Source organism: Aptenodytes forsteri, unplaced genomic scaffold, assembly GCF_000699145.1.
Source record: "Aptenodytes forsteri isolate BGI_AS27 unplaced genomic scaffold, ASM69914v1 Scaffold46, whole genome shotgun sequence".
Taxonomy (NCBI): Eukaryota; Metazoa; Chordata; class Aves; order Sphenisciformes; family Spheniscidae; genus Aptenodytes; species Aptenodytes forsteri.
The window spans coordinates 4,220,757-4,226,847 of record NW_008794774.1 but is presented as its reverse complement, the minus strand read 5'-3'; positions in this window follow the sequence as shown (position 1 = coordinate 4,226,847).

Here is a 6,091-nt window from a genome sequence, read left to right as displayed (position 1 = left end):
TGCTTGCTGGGGGGGGGGGGGGTGGAGTTCCTGGTTCAGGTCTTTCTGCTTTCCCATTTGCTAGGTTTTTGAGAAGAAATGGACAAACAATCCATGGACTGGTGTTTAATGTCTTTTTTTAAACTCCAGTGTTATTTTTGTGTGTTTTCCTATGAGCTTAAAAATTATAATCGAAAAAGAACAGAAATCTTGCCACCAGATCCAAACACATGCGCAAGCAGCAAGGTAGAAACGTGCAGTGCCACCTCACAGTTTTTTGCCACTGAAGTCAATAAATGAATTTGTTACGTTATCTTTGCTGTGTGTGGGTTTCTTTTTGAGTTTTATTTTTCCTTCTATTCCAGTTACTGACCTAAATTTTTATATTATAGCTGTTGCTCAATCAACTTCTGGTGGATTGGGCAACGCTGAAAACAAACGTAGTCTTGGGTTCTTGCTTGTGAGCCTGGGCCGACTGGCATCTGTTTCCTTGGGGATGAAGGCACTGAGTGCTAGGGCACCCTTGGGAGTGTTTATCTGTCAGAATCTGAGTCACATCCATGAGTGTCTATGAACAGAAGAAGGTTATTGAATGCTCAGGACTGAACCAAATTCTGCCTGTACTTCGCTGGAGGGAAAAAAGGCTCATGCTGCTATCCAGGTAACTCTCATGCCCCTTCTCACATCTCCACTTAAAACAGCAGCAGCCTTCAAGGTCAGGTTGGGCGGGGCTCTGAGCAACCTGATCTAGTTGAATGTCCCTGCCCACAGCAGGGGGGTTGGACTAGGTGACCTTTAGAGGTCCCTTCCAACCCAAACTGTTCTGTGGTTCTATGATTCGAAGTCTTTCTGGTAAGGTAAATACACCTTCAGAGCATCCACTGATGGTTTCTTTAAGGTCCTTATTGGCATGAGATCAGCCACTATTACCAAGGCTACTACCCACAAACGTCAATTGACTGAGCTGCTAAGAGCTATAAAGGTCTGCCCAAAGCTGTGCAAGGATTCAGGTGTGTCTTGAACTCAATTTACCTTTTATGGCATTCACCATTATGTAGTACTCCGGTCCACTTTTCTTACTCTGTCCATAATATCAGCATGTTCTCCAGACAAAGAATGGAGTGAAGAAATTTACAGGATATTACTTGCAAAATATGAAGCTTTAAAAAAATATGGGAGGTGGTGACAACACCACCAGTGTTTCATCTCAAGCTTGACTTGCAGTTGGCCTCTGCACATGCTGTTATGCAGTACCTAAACAGAACCTGCTGCTTAAAAAAGGGAGGAGGCACCTGCTCCTCTAAGAGGTTGATCTGATGCCACTAGAATCGCTAGAAATCCCTCAGCTGATTTTTAACAAGGATTGGATCAGGCCTACATTGCTGGCAAGGCACCTTAGTTTAGGTAAATGTGGATTTTCAGGTCTTAATGTGTGTTGTTTTTTTTTTTCCCTGAAGCGGGTGCCTTGGGGTGAAAGGAGGTGTTCAAAGCAGAACATAACTGTTTCTGCTTGTTAAGCTGATGCTCACCAATAAAATGGTGGTCTCCATTGACTCTATTTAGCTGCACTGCAGGCTGCCAAAACCAGCACACACTGCTGTGGGCAGACAAGCAAGGAAGTCTGATACATAACAGGACTGGGGCAGGGATAAAAGATATATCTCCCCATAATGAGTCAAGCACTGCAGCACTGTGAAGCTGGAACCATATCAATTGTAAGCAGCTGTCTATTCAATTTTCAAAAGCTCTCTGATCAGATAATTACTGATGTTTCAAGAAACAAATGGTGCCCCCAGTTAGACTACTGAAATGCCTCTGAGTGCAATGAGGTCACCCAGGGGTAAGTGGGGGCTTTAGTGCTTAAACACTTTTCAGACATAATTCTGGTTGTAAAACACCTCTCTCCCAAATTATTTGAGATTGAAATATTTCCCTCAGTGTATTTTTCTGCTGCAGTACATTGAAAAATGTCACAATTACTTACAGTGGATTTGTTTTATATCCCAGAAAACTTGGACCTGTGAAAACCCTCAGTACATTTTTCTGTTTCATGGAGACAAGAATACAAAGATAAGATTTTTTTTATTTTTCTTTTAGGTAGCTTGATCTCCTTCTGCCTCCCTTCCCGCTTTTAAAATAATGTGATGTGAGAATTCACTTTGTATGTAATACCTGAAATGCCTAATGTATGCTAGTTTGTTTTGGTTTTGAACAGGAGAGAAGGACACACACCACAATAGCCATAAAATACACTTAGTAATAAGAAAATAAACTAAATATAACATGATGGCTCCCCAAGTCATCAAGTCGAGTTTTTTAAAGGTTTTTTGGAGAGTAATGAGCATGATAGAGCTCAGCATCAGAGTGAGCATCAGCACAGTGAGGAACTTCCTATTAATTTCCTGTAAACTATTCAGAACTGTCTGTGAAGTTGTATACCTTAGTTTGTCTACACCTTGTAAACACAAATGTGAATACAAACTTCCAGGTTTCCTGTGGCTAGAGTTACAGTGACTGAGATATAGCATGTAAGTTGCCCTGGAGCCTTCTTGGTACCACTGAATTATGCACTTAGCAGGTTGTATGTTGGTATTAAATGGCATTATTGGGATTAAAAGTGGGTTAAGATTATTAGTGAATCAACTATATCACCATGCAGACACAAACACACTGATCATTTCTCAGTGCTAAATTTGCATTCGTAATGTGGTTTAGCACACAGAAGGCTGCCTGTAAGTGAAGTGACTTTCACTTATGTCCTACAGTAACATGAGCATTGCTTTTCTAAGCCAGCCAGTCAAACCAGTTTTCACTGTGAAATAAAAAAGAAGTATCTGTGATTACATGATTCCATCAGCTTCCCTGCTAAGCCTATGCAAGTACTTCTGAAGATATTTTTACCAACTTTGTATAATATTCAGGCTGTCCTGAAGCTCCTTGTTTCACATACCAATTTATCTTTGTGCTGAGTTCTCTGGTGTATTATTCAAAGCTTCAGGTTTGTAGCAAGGATTTTTTTTTTTTTTACCCACTTTCTCCTCACACTGTTACTTCTTATCTTTATGTTCAACTCTTTCTCCCTTACAGCCATTTATAAAGATACTCTTTCCTTGCATCCATGAAGAAAAAATTTACTTTTTTCTCCTTCTAAAGATTTATTAAAATTTCACAGTGCCTCTCTGGCTAGTTAGTGGCTTTCATTTATAGGTTCTTCTGCCTCAGAGAAATTTTCTTTAAAAAACAAACAAAACCTCTCAAATGGTCCCCTGTATTGTCAGAATAAGTTGTGAACACCCAGACAAGGGAAAAAGAAATGGTTTTGAAAAAACACAAAGCCAAACAAACATAGACTGAGAAATTTGCAAAAGTAGAGGGATGCTCAAAAATTTCTGGATCTTAGGGTCATTTATAAAATGTGAATGGACCGAGCATGTTTTTCCATAAGCCTGGCTTCTGGAGCAGACCTTCATATCAACACAACGTCCTTGACCAGCATTTGTGTCCTAGCTGTGCCTTGCATGCTGTGATGAGCCAAGACTGTGCTCCAGACTTCCGAGTTTGCACAAGTTAGAAATATTAATATGTAGACCTAGGATGAGTTAAGGCACTTTGGAGGACGTGGAAGTGAGTTAAGCTGATCATGCAAACATAGCTGCAATCAGATGGTCACCTGTTAGACTGTCTTTACTTAATGCCTTCTGGGCATGTTATGCTAGCATCACACAAGGCTGAATGTCCCATTATGGCTACCAAGCTTGCTCTGCTCAGGAGCAGTCAGCAGCAAGAGCCATAGGGTGCTGGCAAGCCCAGACTGGTATATCATTAGGAAGCTTGGACAGCACCTGCTGTAGATGGTGTGTTCCTCTAGGCTAGAGGCTTTCAATCTGTGGTCATAAGAAATCCTGGGGTCCTTGGAGTACTTCTGTAGGGGCTGTGAAAGGCAATTTAGAAAAGAAAACTTACTGTCAACAGGGTCCAATTCACTATACAATGCCCATTAGAAAAATTTCAGGGTCTGCAAACTGGAAAAAATTATTTCCATGCATTCAGTGTTTTCTTAAAATAAAGAGCGGAATAGGGAAGATAAAGTGAGTGGTACAATGATGGCTTTCTAGTAACTAGTTTTCCTGTCGCACCATTAGGTTTTGAAGGAGAGGTGGGAGACCCCTTCCAAGCATTTTTTTAGATTTATAACACTTCTGTTTAGGCCTGTGAGGTTTCATGCAAGGAACAATGTGAGGAACAGAAAGCCAGCCCTGCTATCTTATAAAAATATAAGTCAATTCCCTTTGCAATTTGATAGTTGTGTGGAAGGTCCCAGAAGGATGATATTAGGGTAGGACAGGAAAAGAAAGTCTTGCCCTATGCTCAGGGAGGAAATTTCCAAGGTTGGGCACAGCATCCCACTGTGAGACATCAAAACTCTGCGTTCCCAGGGTGGTGGGGACTGGAGAGACAGACAGCTGACATATCCAGACTCACAGCTGGCTTCATAGACAACTCCTGGGGCCAGCCCTGTCCTGGCCTTCCCATGGGCTCACAAGCCTCTTCTCTAGCATGCTCGGTGCACCGCCTCCCCTTTCCTGCCTTTACCCTTCGTCTTCATTTACTCAGACTCCTTACTTACCATTCTCCACAATCTCAGCTGGATATTAATCACAGCAGCAGTTCCCATAATGCTTCCCTTGTGCCATGTGTCCTCCTTGTCCCTCCTGAGGATGAGAGGTGGCGGAGTCGGATCACTCTGCCCCAGAGAAGGAGGTGGCATGCAATGGGTGAGCAGGAGCTCCAGGAGGATCCCTTCCCGTCTCAGGGAGCAGCAGAGGGAAAAGGGATGTCAGAGAGCAGCAGAGGGAAAAGGGATGTCAGAGCCCCACAGGAGCACCAAGGACACCTGCAGAGGTGACAGGCACGTCTTCCCTCTCCTTCATCTCCAACGGCGCCACTTCTGCAGAGAAGCGGTTATGCCAGGGTGCCACAATGTCAGGCTGGAGAGCAGCCTGGCTTGAGCTCGCCTGACCTTCTGCCTCAGGAGAAGGTGGGACCTGCTGGGCTCAGTTGTCTCAGAATTACATCTTCAGATCAAGGTATGTGTTCTGCCTTGGCTGCACTTAGCTCCAGTTTTGAACAGTGATTGCTAAAATAAATAAACAAAAGCTGAGGGTCTGTGATAGCTGTATGTGTGGCTACTGGGTCCTGGGGTGTTTCATCCCAGAGAAACAGTCAAGGTGATCATAAGATTGTAGGCAGAAACGATTTAACTTCTATGTGTTTGCTCCAGGGGTGTGATGAGAGGGAGAAAGACTTTGCAAAGATGGTTGACAAATGCTAGTAAACACGACCTTTCTGAGGGGCCTTGTTAAGCATGGCCAGAGCAATGGGTCCAGAGTCGGGAGATCCTGCCTGGCAGTATCTAGCAAGGGGAAAATTACTTCAGGGTGAGCACAGTATAAGGCGAAATTATGCTTCTGAATGAACTTGTCTAGCAGTTACAGTGAAGCTGTGGATTGGGAATAAGCTATAAAAATGAAGGAAGGACTGGTATGGAAAGGGAAAGTTTCAAGTTAATTGCACCTTGAAGCAACCTCAGGGATGGATTTGCTCCCTGTTCCCTTGGATGGACAGTGCCTCAGGGGCTCAGCGCTTCAGCGGCTGCCACGGGTGGCCAAGCTCCCAGGCTGAAAGAGCAGAGGTGGGAGAGGCAGAGAGGCCAGGAGCCTGCCCCAGGATGGGCTTGTGCTCTGTGCCTGGCACAAAGTTCATCAGTGGCTGCTGCTGTGTGCAGCACTGAGATAGGTCCCAGCTGCTGTACCGCAAAATCTGCAAGAGGCTAAAGACAGAAATATTAAAAGCAGTCCGTAAGGAAGAGCTTAATCTCTACTCTCTCCCTCCACCCCTGTTTAATGACTCCAGACTTAAATGCTCTGCCCTTGGTCTTGCTTGCCACTCTTCAGGCACACTGAGGACACCTGTACAGTGTAAAGATATTCGGGCAAAATAAAACATCTGCTTTAAAAAAAAAATAAATCTGGCCACTTCCTGAGGGGCATGGGTCAGCCCACAATCATTATCAATAACTCTTAGTGAAGCACAGAGCATGGTGCAGCTGTTG